Here is a 14,139-nt window from a genome sequence, read left to right as displayed (position 1 = left end):
CGAGGAGGGCGGCCCGGGTCCTTCTGGGCGTCTGCGGGCCTGCGCCTATCTGGTCAGGCGCTGCCTCGGCCATGGCTGCCCGTCATCCTCCCTGCCGGATGCCTGCGGGGCCACGTGCCCCGCCGGCCCTTTCATCTGCCACTTCTATCTCCCAGTCATGTCTCCCAGATGTAGAAGTCTGAGCACCCCAGTCATGACAACACTCAGATACAGCAGAGACAACATGTGCACCTGAGGACCACATCCCACACAAAGGTTTATCAAACATGCAGGTAGGAAGACAAGACTATGAGTCCTTCCTGCCTGCAAAGTGATAGTCGCTGCAAAAAGAAAAAGAAATCAGGTGGACGCATTGCAAAGAGAGTCCTGAGGCAAAAATTGGTCTTTCAAGATGTTAGTTTATTATGAGGTCATGACAGCAAGAGCAGTGTTGGTTTTTATAGCTAACAAAGTGCAGAGATGACCGCAACATCTGCAGAACAAGCAAATCCCTAAAGACAGACTTTGGAACATTTTTCTAAATGTAGATGTTTATGGCCCAATGGAAGACTCATCTCACCCTGGTCGGTGTCTCAGTGTTTAGAGCTTTGGCTCTGACCCGAAGGGCCAGGGGTTTGATTCCACTCAAGGTGCATAACTGGGTTGCAGTTTCCATCCCTCGCAATGCATCTGTCTGGGCATTGCATCTCTTTCTCTTTCTCAGAGTCTCAGTCTCTGCTTTCCTTCCCTCCTTGGCACTCCCTCTAAAAACCTATGGAAGAACATATCCTTAGCCTGGCCAGTGTTGCTCGGTCATTGTGTGTCAATCTAGGATCCATTGGTGGTCAGGGCAGATGCCTTGGTGGTGGGTTTGATCGCCAGTAGGGTGCATGCGGGAGTCAGTTTACGGAAGAGTCACTCTCATTGTTGATGTTTCTCCCTCTCTCCCAACCCCTTCCTCTCTGAAATCAATAAAGATGCATTCGAAAATGTGATTTCTTTAAGGAAAATAATGAACCTAAAATCTTGGGCCGAGATGCAGCCTTCCCCCGACAGCAGATGGAAACTCCCCAGATTGGGCTGTCTACCAGATGGCAGCAACAGTGACTTCCGCTTCTGGAAAATCAAAGGGGTCTTACAACAGGCAGGATCTCAGGACCGCTTCAGGCGCTTGTGTGGGGGTCCCAGACAGGTGCCCTGTGCTGAAGCCAGAGAGCGGTACATCTCAGCCACCAAGTGGGGATGGGACCCCACCATGGCCTGCCACCCCTCAGTCTCCAAGACATCCTCAGTGTGAGAGTTGATGAAGTCCACTGCCTGAGGTTTCACTTGATCTGCGCTGTGGAGTTCAGCCAAGGTGAGCATTTCTGCAGCATCCTCCTCAGAGATGTGTCTGCTGAGGGCTTCCTCACACATGACCTTCAAAAGCTCCAGGACATACTTGTCAGCAGCTGCCAGCAAACCATCAGCCACTTTGTCCGGGTACAGAGCCTTCCCCTTGTAAATGAAGCACATCATTTCCTTAAGAACTCCAGGCTGCATGTCAATGATTTCAACCCGACTCCTGTTGCTCTCCTCCATTGCATGTGCAAACATGGCCCTAAACACTGTGGGATGAGCTGCTAAGATAGCTTTGTGAGCCTGGAGTTCCTGGCCAGAAACACAGAAACAACAGTCTGTGAACCAGGAATTTTCCCAAAGTCCTCCTGGCGCATGGGCCACCTGGCACTCAGGAACCGTCACCATCTTCGTGGTACTCTGGCCAGAAACGGTGAAGGAATCTTGTGCCACACTCACCTCACAGAAGAGGGTCAGCTTGTCATCAGGGAGAAGACTATTGTCTTCATCCAAAAGAACATCTCTACAGATGAATTTCTTGAATCCCCAGGCTTTGCCTTGTACACAGCTATATGCCTGGTGACTCTCCAAAGATTTGATTTCTTCTCCCTTATCATTCAGGATGGAGAGTTTGAATTTTGCCAAAAAAATACACTTTGGAGAACTGACCAGAAACAGGTAAAGTGACAGGTAATCTTTGCTTTCTTCATCTAGCCTTTTTGGGTATACCCTCAAACGCCATGTCAGTTGATCAATGGCTTCTGATGAAAAGGTTGTACTTTGAATGACGTCACCCACTTCCTGCCAGCAAAAGCTAAAGTTACCGATGGTCCACATGTGGGAGAATTTCACTACCGTGATCTCAGTGTGGCACCAGCTCTCTGCTACAGGGCCACTGGACATTTCTGCTGGAGGTGGCGGACATGGATCCCTTGACATTGCAAGTTTGAAGGTTCAACAAGCTTTCCAAAGTCAGAGGACAAAGATTTCTGTTCTCTTTTCACCCACATTATGTCAGTAGTGGGAAGATGAATGTTGGGTCCAGCCCCAGCAGGCCCAGGGGTTCCCAACAGTGTGGACAGCACTGGCGAAGAAGGAATGACACGGAGACAGCGTTCAGATGATCAGCACAGCCAGTGTCTCTAGCCAGGTTCTCTAGCTAGGTTCTCTCTTTATTCTCCTGTTACATCTGTATTGATACCTGTGGGAAACTATTATAGGGTTGAGCCTCGGACTGACCTGCTGGCAGAGTCACAAACAAGTCCCAGCTTAAAGGGCTCAGTCCTCTTAGCATAATTAGGCTTGACCTTATAACACTCCCCAGATCTTACCTGGGAAGCTAATGGGCTGAGGGAAGTGCAGGGAGTGTAAACATGATCAAAACAGGTGAAACTCACAAGAACTGTAACCATGGTAACCACTGCCTTGCTTACCTATGTCTATAAAAGGTCGGTGCAGACTGAGCATGGGTGGAAGTCCTTCCTCTTGAGTTGGACTTACCCGCCTGGTACCCCAATATTTCCAAATTATCTCTTGTCTTTTCTATTTCATTTGTGTGCAGCTCCTCTTACAGATATTGAACCCTGAACCACGCAGGATGTGGAGAGAAACATTTACGACAATACCATTTGATTTTAATCCTATCCATTCTATTCCAATGGTTAGGGCGTTTGTTATCTCCATTCCAAGATCACTACTCTATTGTTCTGTTCAGTTACAAGGAAGTAACTGAAGGAGATTATCCAAAGTAAAGATTATGTAGCTTAAGCGTGATTGTTCGTAGTTGAGGTGATTAACTACCCGCCTGGCACTTAGTTAAGGGGTGTTACTGATTTATTCCCTTCCTGACTCCTGTTAATTTTTCCCTAACTCCAGGGAAAAATTCCCACCTGGGGAAACAACCTTTCTCAGAGAGGTTAAAACACATAGCACTAAGAAGGGAAGTGAACTTATTAAGAACACTATGCCATATATGCCAGGTCCCTTGAACCATGCTGTGCAGATGTTTCATCCATGCAACGACTGTGTCAAGCAGCAAGGATGGGCCCGCTTCCAACCGATGAAGTTGTCTTGTCTAAATCTCTGTAAGGTATTACAAATGTGTCCTCTTCCCCACAGTAACCCCCAACCTACCCCACCCCCCTGCCCTGCCACTCATGGTCTCATCCACCTGTTGTCCATGTCCATTGGTTTGGCTTATATGCAAGTCCTTTGATTGATCATTCCCCTTACCCCCACCCTCCCCTACTTTCCCTCTGGGGATTGATAGTCTGATCACTGTTTCTTTGTCTTTGGATCTGTCCCTGTTCATCAGTCAATGTTGTTCTCTATATTCCACAAATGAGTGAGACCATGTGGTATTTATCTTTCTCTGACTGGCTGATATCACTTAGCATAATGCTCTCCGGTTCCATCCATGCTGTTGCAAATGGCAAGAATTCCTTCGTTTTTTACCGCAGCGTAGTATTCCGCTGTGTAGGTGTACCACAGTTGTGTTATTCTTTTTTACTGCATTTCTGTGAAATGTCCCGCCCCCCACACCCCATAGGCATACCCCTGGAGGTGTCTCACTACAGAAATACAGATTAGTGACTTCCTGGAGTTAGGGCGGGAGGACAGGGAGGGGCCACTGGGAAAGGGAGGTGAGTGTTAATGGGTATGGGTTTAAAGTCCTACAATTGCCTCCTCTCTGAGGGGGCGTGGCTAGGCCCTGGAGGGCGTGGCTGGACTCTAGGGCGGACCCAGCCAGTTTAAAAGCCTGGGGAGGGGCAGCAGCCCACTCTGTGGTGGCTGGTAAGCGAGGAGGCATGGAGGAGTGCGCTTGCCTGTGCGGCTTGGGCTCTTCGCGGGGATGTTGGTGTCCTCAGGAACCCCAGGGCCCAGCTGAGAAGGCAGCGGCCGAGGGCAAGCCGGCCCCGGCAGAAAATCCCCTGGAGGCGGACGCCCCTGCGCAGTGCTGGGCGGGGAGTGGAGGAATCGGGAGACCCAGGCCGCCCCCGCACTGCTCGCTGCTGGACCTGCCTGTGGAGATGCTGGTGGAGGTCTTCGCCTCGCTCCTGGGCACCGACCTGGCCAGTCTGGCCCAGGTCTGCACCAAATTCCACCACATCCTGTACACGGACAGCATCTGGAGACGGCGCTGCCGGGAGGAGTACGGCCTTCGTGAAAACTTGCAGGACATGAAGAGGTTCCGTATGTCTTATCGAGAAGTCTATGCGAAGATGTTTCCATACAGAAACATTTTCGGTTTGTGGAAGCTAGATTATAGCTATGGAACACTGCTGAATGTAGTGGTGGATGGCTTAGGCATTACTGGTTGGACGTACAACCCTTCCCTTCACACCCATGGGGATGGCCCAATGCAATCCGAGCCCTCGTTTAGAATTCGCCTGACGGAGAGGAAATCAGCCGCGGTAGAGTGCATGGACGGCTTCTACAGCTTGTCCCACCGCCGCCACTTGCAGGTTCAGAAGGACAGGTTCAGCATCCAGTGGATCAAGAGAGACCACCCACGGGACTCACCAACGCCGCTCAGGGGAGAACGGGGGCGGGTGCTGGTGCAGGAGGACAGACTGCCCTATCACTGCCTGACCTACAGCTGCCTCTACCTCCCGCCCAGCCACCCGGACGACCTCATCAGCCCAGGCCTCTTCCAGGTCAACTACCATGACCGCGAGGTACAGATTGTCATGCTCAGCTTCAAAGGGAAATATGCCAGGGTCACGGAGATCAGGGGAAGATCTCTCTACGGGCCGTTACAGATCCACCTCATGCGGCGCATCAAGATGCGAGGTGGCGAAATCTTCTGGGACAACAACGAGTTCTCCCGCGTGGTCCAGGAGATGGACGAGCAGGTGTTCCGGGAGGAGCTGCAGCAAGAAGACGGGACTGAGGAAAGCGAGGGCCATGGCTGGCAGAACCCTGCCCAGCCCAGCGTCGGGGAGTCCGGGGCTGCAGCTTTGGAGGAGCAGCCTGTCCCCTTTGTTCTGCCTGTGGGCATCCGCTCAATGGACCAGAACTACCCCCAAACCTGCAGGATGTGTTTCTATGGCATGACCCTCAATATCATACATCCCTTGCCTCCCCACTGGCGCTGCCCTGGAGTCTTCGTCCTGTTCGAAGAGAACCACTTCGGGTACATCTTCCTGAAGGAAGAACAATTCTTCCTGTTCAGCAGAGTCCAGAACACCTTCCAGAACGCGCAGGCACCGTCCCCGCAGGCCTTCCTGGAGATGCTCTCCCACATTCAGTAGGGACCCCCTGGGAGGAGCAGCTGGCACGCACTTGGAAGATGTGGCCTTCTGACCAGGGTGCCACCTTGGTTTGTGTTTGTGACCCTCACCCGAGGATATTTTCCCGTTGTTGTTTGGAGAGAGTGGGGGAGAGAGGGAAAGACAGAAGTCATCGATGTGAGAGAAACACATCAGTCGTTTGCCTCCTGCCCAAACCCAGACCAGGGCCACGCTGGGTAAGGGCCAGCAATTGAGGTCGAAATAAACCTTAGACCAGTGGTCTCAACCTTCCTAATGCTGCGACCCTTTAATACAGTCCCTCATGTTGTGGTGAACCCCAATTTCATTGTTACAAATTAAACATAATGAAAGCATAGTGATTAATCACAAAAAAATAAATAAAGACATCTTAGTTAATATATATTATGTTTATTTATTAACATTGAACTCATGGCCAATAGCAATGGAGCTCATTCCTTATGAAAGCTTATCTAACAGACACATTATCTCCACAAAGCATAGCTAGTGCTTTGGCACTGTTTTAAACAGCAGGGGCCACAGGCTCCTGGGATGGCGTCTTCAGAGACAAATGAGGACTGTTCTCATTCCTCAGGGGAAGCTGAAGAAAGGAAGGAACATGGAGGTAAGGCAGAAAGCAGCAGCTCCTCAGACTCCAGCAGTAGCGATGAAGACGCCAGCAGCTCCAGCTCCTCTTCCTCGGGGGACACCTCGGACTCAGACTCCAACTGAGCTTTGTTCCTTCCTAGGTGGCAGGACAGAGAACTTCCCAACGGAAGTCTTGGGCATCTATGTACACTGCAGGGCTCTTCTCCCTGTCCCTGTTCATTGCTTTACTTCTTCCTTCCTTTCTCCTCCTCCTTCTCCTCCTCCTCCTCCTCCTCCTCCTCCTCCTCCTCCTCCTCAATACAGAGTAGGACGGTTTGGCACACGGGGAATTGGGACAGATCTCTCAATATCAGGTCCACACACCTAGGAAGAGAGGTTCTTGCCGGGAGAAGAAATATATCTGAGCCTGTATTGGGTCCCCCTACACCAGTGATGGACAACCTTTTGAGCTCGGGGTACCAGCATTTGGAAAAACCCTAACTTAACTCTGGTGCCCTGTCACATATAAATTTTTTGATATTTGCAACCATAGTAAAACAAAGACTTATATTTTTGATATTTATTTTGTATATTTAAATGCCATTTAACAAAGAAAAATCAACCCAAAAAATGGGTTCGCGTGTCACCTCTGACACTCGTGTCATAGGTTCACCATCACTGCCCTTCACCATCAGTACCACTCCCTCTAGGAGCCCCAAGCAATGAAAGATCTTGAAACAAACAGAGATGACTGGGCAGCTGTGAGGAGCACACTGCACTGGACTGCGTATTTGTGAAGAAATCAGTTTCCTTTCCTCATTTTCTGTCTGCCAGAGGTGGTCGGGGGCCACCGTGAGCCTGTGACTCCTACATTCTCTGCAAGAACTCTACCTCTGGCCTCTTACACTCCATCTGGTGTGAGAAAGGAGTTGCCATTCTTTAGGTCACAGTGGGCAGCATCATGTAGCAGGCGATATTTATACATGTGTATTTAACTCTGACATCTCTAGGAGACTTTCTTACTAATTTCAAATAAAATCATATTTTCTAAGTTTAACTGTTCCATTTGAACGAGGGCCTCCATGGAATAAATGTTTTATAATTTGGAGCACTGCTGCTCCAAGTAGTGTCTGCATTTGTTCTTGGAAAAACCTAAATTCCTTCCTTTTGCTCCGGGTTCAAGTGAATCTCCTATTTAGCTTTCAGGGTTGATGGATGTATGAGTGGATGTATGGATGAAGGGAGAGAGAGAGAGAGAGAGAGAGAGAGAGAGAGAGAGAGGATAGATAAATAGATAGATGATAGATAGATAGATGATAGATAGATAGATAGATGATAGATGATAGATGATAGATAGATGATAGATGATAGATAGATAGATAGAGATAGATAGATAGATAGATAGATAGATAGATAGATAGATAGATAGATAGATAGATACAGGATAGATAAATGATAGGTAGATAGATAGATGATAGATGATAGATAGATAGATAGATAGATAGATATAGATAAATAGATAGATAGATAGATAGATAGATAGATAGATATAAAGATACCTGGATCGCCCTGGCTGCTGTCCTCAGTGTTTAGACCATTGGCCTACACTCCAAAGGATCTTGAGTTCAATTCCTGATCACAAGCACCAACCAGGGTAGCAGGTTTGATCCCTGCCCCCAGTTGGGGTGTGTTTGGGAGGCAACCAACTAATCTGTCTCTCACATAGGTCTCTCTCTCTCTTAAAAGCAATGGAAAAAATATCCTCAGGTGAGGATTAACAAAAACAATCAGGTATGTGGATAGACACGTAATAGGTACAGAGAAAGATACGGACGTGTAAATACACACTGCTCTGTTCTCCTGCTCTGCCTGTGGATTACTGTGGCAGTGCCACATTGCTTTGATTATTTGGTTTGCAGATATATTTGAAAATCTATTTAATGTCAAATTAAATTAAATCCTTTCCCCCTGTACATTCCTGGCTATTTCCATATTGTGTTCTCATGTATATAAGCAAAATAAAATAATTGTATCCTTCTTATATGAAAACCATTAAATTTTCAGCATTTAGATAACTAGATATCTTAGTGAATTATTAAGTGTATTTCTAGATAAAGTACATCCTATAAAGTAAAGGCAGCATTGATATGTTTCATACCTCTAATCCTTTCTCTTTCTAGAAGTGCTGTTTGGAATATTCGGAACAATGTTAAGTAACAGCAGTGATATGTGCTTGTCTTGCTTTAGACTTTCAAACTCACGTTTAAAGGACTTGCAACTATTGAAATGATGCTGATTAATATTACATTTAAAATAAACTATATAACCTAGTGAGAAAATGCCTCTGTGTTTACATTACTGTTTTCACTGCATAATGTGTATTATTATTTAACACACAATTTCTATCATCCACTCAGAGTGGACCCAGGAGGAGCACGGGGTGATGTGTCTGAGCACCTGGAAGGGCGTCCATTTCCTCTGCTCCACCTGCAGGAGCATCTGAACTGCCTGGTGGTGGCCATGCTGCGGAGGCCCCAGCAGAGAGAGGTGGTATAGAAGTCAGCCAGCCGGTGGCAGCTGGGCCTGACGGCAGCCTGGTTTTCATTCGGTATTCCTGTGTGTGTGTGTGTGTGTGTGTGTGTGTGTGTGTTTAATTTTATCAAGTTGAAAAGTACAGAAAGCCCAGAATCAGGAACAAGCCCCCAAACTCTAAGATAACTCAGATCTGTTCTTTCCATTTTCTCTACCTGTGCCTTCATTCTTTTATTCTCCTCCATATCTTTATTTCCTATTCCTTTACATATTTTACTCTCATAGCATGCTTTCTGTGTAGCTGTTTGGATGTATAATTTAAATATAATTTCGAACCCCAGTGAGGTTGAGACGGCCCCTCTGAGGCTGGGACGACCCCTGTGAGGCTGAGATGGCCCCTGGGAGCCATCCTTCACCCCGACTTCACTAGCGATCCAGCGGGGCAGCTCCTTTCTGCTCCAGACTAGACCTGGTCCAAGGCCCGTGCCCACCACCCTCTCCTTGGGTGTCACTGGGCACGCTGGGTGCTGTCGGTGCTCAGAGGCCGAGCTCAGAACAGGACGCCGTCGTGTCAGCTACTCACACGCATGTCTGTGAAGGTCAGCGCACGGCTTGTTTTTCATCTCGCTCGGAACTGGGTGGGTAAGAGTTCTGATCTGATGCGAGGGAGGCTCCCCGTGGGGCTAAGAAGGAGAGGAGTGGGGGTGGCCGTGTGGCCAGTCACACTGAGAGCGAGTGCCGGCCACCCGTTCCCCTGCCCCTGCCCCTGCCCCTGCACCTGCAGCTGCCCCTGCCCTGCCCCTGCCCCTTCCCCTGCCCTGAGCCCCTGCCCCTGCCCCTTCCCCTTCCCCTTCTCCTGCCCCCAGGCCCTGGTGGAGCAACTCTCCTAAGACCCGCAGGTCCAGCTCCCTGGGCTGCTGATGGGTCAAAAGTGCCGACCCAAGCCCCACGGGGGGAGATGCAGGAAACAGTGGGCAGTGTCCATTTTCACAGGGCCTGACACAGCCCTTCCTGTCCCTGCCCTGTGGCCAGGACACCCCCACACCCGCCTCAAGGTTGCTTCGAAAGAGGGGAGGTGACCTGTCGAGTGTGAATCACCAGGAAGTGGACCCGATGGATCGTGCAGCACATTCCAGAGAGGAAACAAACCACCATTCACTGGAGTCATCCCCTCAGCGCCATGTGGCGTGGACATGGGGCAGGGGAGGGCGAGGGGGCAGTGACTGACCACGCGGCAGCGCACTCAAGCCCCGACTCACATCCACGTTCCAAGGCCCAGAGGTGCCCGCGGGACCCACAGACACTGGTTTGCATCTGTTTCGCTGGGATGTTAAAGCTCACGGCACCCAGGGCGATGCCATTTCAGCTCAGTCTTCCCTCTTTCCCGGTACAGGGCGTTTCATTTCAGGTTCATCACACTTTCCAGGGAGAGGGCAAGGCCTGGCGTTGGCACCTAGGGCTTCCCGGGCACCTTACGTCTCCCTGTGGGCACAGGACCCCTGGGTGCCGTCGGTGCCACGCTAGGAAGGGGACTTGGGTCCGGCCGGCTGGCTCAGTGGGTGAGCATCGACCTATGAACCAGGAGGTCAGGGTTCGATTCCCGGTCAGGGCACAGGTCGGGGTTTCGGGTTTGGTCCTCAGTGTGGGGCGTGCAGGAGGCAGCCGACCCGTGATTCTCTCATCACTGATGTTTGTCTCTCTATCTCTCCCTCTCCCTTCCTCTCTACAATCAACACAAATATTAAAGAAAAAAAAGAGGGGGACTCAGCCCAGCGTGTGGGAACAGGGAGCCCAGGCTGTGGCTCAGTGGGCACGCGGGCCGGACCCAGGTCACTGCAGACGACCCCCACGGCCTGTCTGAACCCAGGACGGCGACCTCCAGCCACAGGCCTCGCCTGCTGCTCCGGGAGAGCAGCCCCTCTGGCTGTCACGGGGCAGCACCACACTAACCTCACAGCCCCTGCCGCACACAGGGCTTAGGGCCCTGTCAGCGCCCCCCCCCCCTCCCCCCGCACCTTCCCTTACCCACCCACCTCCCCCCCTGCCCAGGGAGCAGCAACCGCAGTTTTTCTCCCTAAACTCTGTTCCAAGGGCGGACACGGGCGGCATCCTCAGAGCCGTCGCTCTGGGTGTGGTCCCGTTTCTCTACTTCCACCAGCACCTAATGCTGTTCTGTGTGACTGTCTCACCACCGTGTCCCAGTCACCTGGAATTTCTGGAATTTTCCAGAATGCAGCAATGACAAGTCTTCACATTTGTGGTTGTTGCCTTAAAAAATCACTTTCTGGTGCCACCTGGCCCAGCCCAGGATGTGGGGGAGGGCGGAGCCCAGAGCCTCTCTCTGTGCTCACAGGCGACAGCCCCTCCCCCTCCCTGGGGTGAATGAATCAAAATTATGCCCTTTTTGGCCTTATTGGCAAAAGCTGTACTTTCGGTGAGTGGCAGGGTTTTAGTGATGGTTTACAGCCGGGAGGTGAAGCGGCTGCGGGTCACTGGCCGGTCCCTCTGCTCCTGCCGGGAGCCTGCAGCCCTCCCCGCGGCCCAGGCCTCCAGGGGCCTCCAGCCCGGCATCCTGGGCCAGCAGCAGCGGACAGTGTGGGAGCCTCTGGGCAGGAGCTCCTGAAGCCCAGGCTGCACTGGCTGAGCTCAGAGCCCTTCCCCCGATCCAGTAGCCCTGCCCCCGGCAACCTGTGACCTCTGTGACCTCTGTGACGGGGGTGAATGTCCTGTGTCGGCCCGAGGAACACAGCAGGACACGGGGGTCCAGAGGGAACTGGTGAGCAGGCGTCCTGGCACGCATGCACACACTCACACACACACGCACACACACACACACACATACACACTCACACACACGAACATGCACACACACACACACACACACACACATACACCACGTGATGGCCCTCCTGTTGTGACCCAACCATAAAATTATTCTTGTTGCTACTTCATCACTGTAATGTTGCTACTGTCATGAATCGTCATGTAAACATCTGATATGCAGGATGGTCTTAGGTGACCCCTGTGAAAGGGTCATTTGACTGCCAAAGGGGTCGAGACCCACAGGTTGAGAACCGCTGCTGTGAGAGAACAACTGAGCTCAAGGTAGGAATGCCGGGCACAAAGATTGCCAGTGTTGTTGGGGCAGGAACGTGTGCATGTAAGTGATGTCGGCGTGGCGAATGCCGACAGGTGAGAGGAGCCAAGGTGAATGCGGACAACGGCAGTGATGTTGCAAGAGCTCAGCCTCAGGTGCCAAACGGCCGTGTAATTAACGAAGTTGTTGGGGGGGCTTTGCAGTTCCCGTCAAGTCGAGGGCGTCCCATAGGAACAGCCGGGTCAGGCAGGAGCCGTGCCAACAGCGTTCGGATGGCTGAACATAGGTGCTTATGTGATACTTATATAGCACAGGGAACAAAGGGAATCTACTTTATCATTTTAAGGCATATGCTTGGGGTGGGTAGGGGCAGGGAGGAGAGGGGGAAGGAGAGGAAAATGGGAGATATCTATAATACCATCAACAATAAAAAATATATTTAAGCCCTAGACGGTCTGGCTCAGCAGATAGAGCGTCAGCCTACAGACAGAAGGGTCCCAGGTTCAATTCCGGTCAAGGGCACATGCCTGGGTTGTGGGTTTGTTCCCCAGTAGGAGGCAGGAGGCAGCCAATCAGTGATTCTCTCTCATCACTGATGTTTCTATCTCTCTCTCCCTCTTCCTTCCTCTCTGAAATCAATAAAAATATATTTTAAAAATATTTAAAAATTTTTGAAGCATACAAAAAATAAACTGTTTCCTGCACTAAATAGTCATCATCATAATAAAACATGGGTCTATTTACATATTTCTTTTACTGCTCAGTAGCCTATGTGACTCTCCCCATGGCATCAGGTGGGACCAGGTCAGTGGCTTATAGCATTTGTATGGCAGGCCTTCGTCTCTCCCAAAGATGCGCTCAGCCTCAGGTGTGAAGTCCGGCCCGGGAGGGCGCCACCTTAATCCCGAGCCCACAGCTGTGAGGGGGAGAGGTCACTGTCTGACCTGCTCGTGGCCTGAGGTTAGGTGACCTGCTGGGGAACTCAGGTGGCAGGTGACACACCAAGCCAATCAGCTCTGCTCTGGGGAAGACGAAGGCCAGTCCACCCGAGAGGCCTTCCCCCAGCTGCCTCCCAGTGTGCCCGCCTGCTCCGTGGCACCCCCAGGCCTGGAAGGGAGACCAGCCAGTGGGAGGGACCTGAGCCGCCTCCACCGCTCGCTCACCTGCCCTGCGACAACCCCCAGCATCGGAGGGTCTCTGGGCATTGCTGCCACCACAGCCCAGTGATGCGAGGTCCTCGGAGATGCAGGGTGACAACATGTTAGGCCGCCGGTCAGCAAGTCCGAATAATGCCCATGACACATGAGAGGCCTCCTGGGTGCCAGGGGCTACTTACCTCTAAGCAGCAGGGCAGCCCTGTGGGAGGCGTTACCTCCAGCTCCCAGGTGAGGACCTGCCCTGAGTCCCAGCTGGTCCCACGCATCTGTTAAGTAATAGCAGTGATATGTGCCCCTTCTTGGCTTGTAGGTCCTGGGGATTGTGTCTTGTGTGTAGAATTCTCTTAAGCTCTCACATTTTTTTAACTTACCAAGGCTGATATAAACTTGTTTTTGTCACCTGAGACTTGGTTCAAAAAGAAGAAAGTGGCAAAGGAGAGTTCTCGTGGGCAACGATGCCCATAGAGACAGGCAGCAGTGGGCAACTCCTAAGGCCGGTGGAATGCCTTTGTTGTGTAATGAGGACATCCTAATACCTCATTCAGGACATCCAGGGACAGAAGGGCCCCCTAGGATCAGAATGGCCTTCAAGGAAGGACAGAGAGTCCTCATTATTTTAGAAGCTCAGTTCTCCAGAATAATGGAAGTGGCAGTCGTAAATGAAAATAATTGTCAAATGGGAACATAAGCTACCAACATATTGGCAGTAAAGTGGACATTTATCAGACAACCCTTTGGTTTCAGTTAACGTGATTTAGGGTGGGTTGATAGAGCGATTGGCATAAACAAGGACAGGACATTGTGTCTGTGCACTCTGCAGACTCCAATAACGCCAGTTAAAATCCATCACCCCCACGCCTGCTCTGAATTCCACAGTTCTCCCAGCACATTCTAAAACCTGCCAGATTGGCCCAGCAGACATGGCTCGGAGGGTGAGCATGGACCTATGAACCAGGAGGTCACGGTTCAGTTATTGTTGAAGCATAAACCCAGATTGGGAACTCAATCCCCACTGTGGGGCATGCAGGAGGCAGCCAATCAATGATTCTTTTTTTATTGCTTAAAGTATTACAAAGGGTATTACATATGTGTCCTTTTTTTCCTCCCCGCCCTTGACAATCCCCTGGCCTCCTCTCCCCCAGTGTCTTATGTCCATTGTTATGCTTATATGCATGCATACAAGTCCTTCGGTTGATCT

At 50.9% G+C, this 14,139-nt stretch overlaps 2 pseudogenes; one reads left to right on the top strand and one right to left on the bottom strand.

The window, feature by feature from the left end:
* Positions 1-1,131: 1,131 nt before the first annotated feature.
* LOC139002369 (speckle-type POZ protein pseudogene) lies at positions 1,132-2,256 on the bottom strand (annotated as a pseudogene).
* Positions 2,257-4,124: 1,868 nt separating this feature from the next.
* LOC139002737 (F-box only protein 31 pseudogene) lies at positions 4,125-5,570 on the top strand (annotated as a pseudogene).
* The last annotated feature ends 8,569 nt before the right edge of the window (positions 5,571-14,139 follow it).

Source organism: Myotis yumanensis, unplaced genomic scaffold (assembly GCF_028538775.1).
Source record: "Myotis yumanensis isolate MYYU_CA2020_CCGP unplaced genomic scaffold, mMyoYum1.0.hap1 SCAF_2, whole genome shotgun sequence".
Taxonomy (NCBI): Eukaryota; Metazoa; Chordata; class Mammalia; order Chiroptera; family Vespertilionidae; genus Myotis; species Myotis yumanensis.
This window is presented reverse-complemented; position numbering and strand designations above follow the sequence as displayed.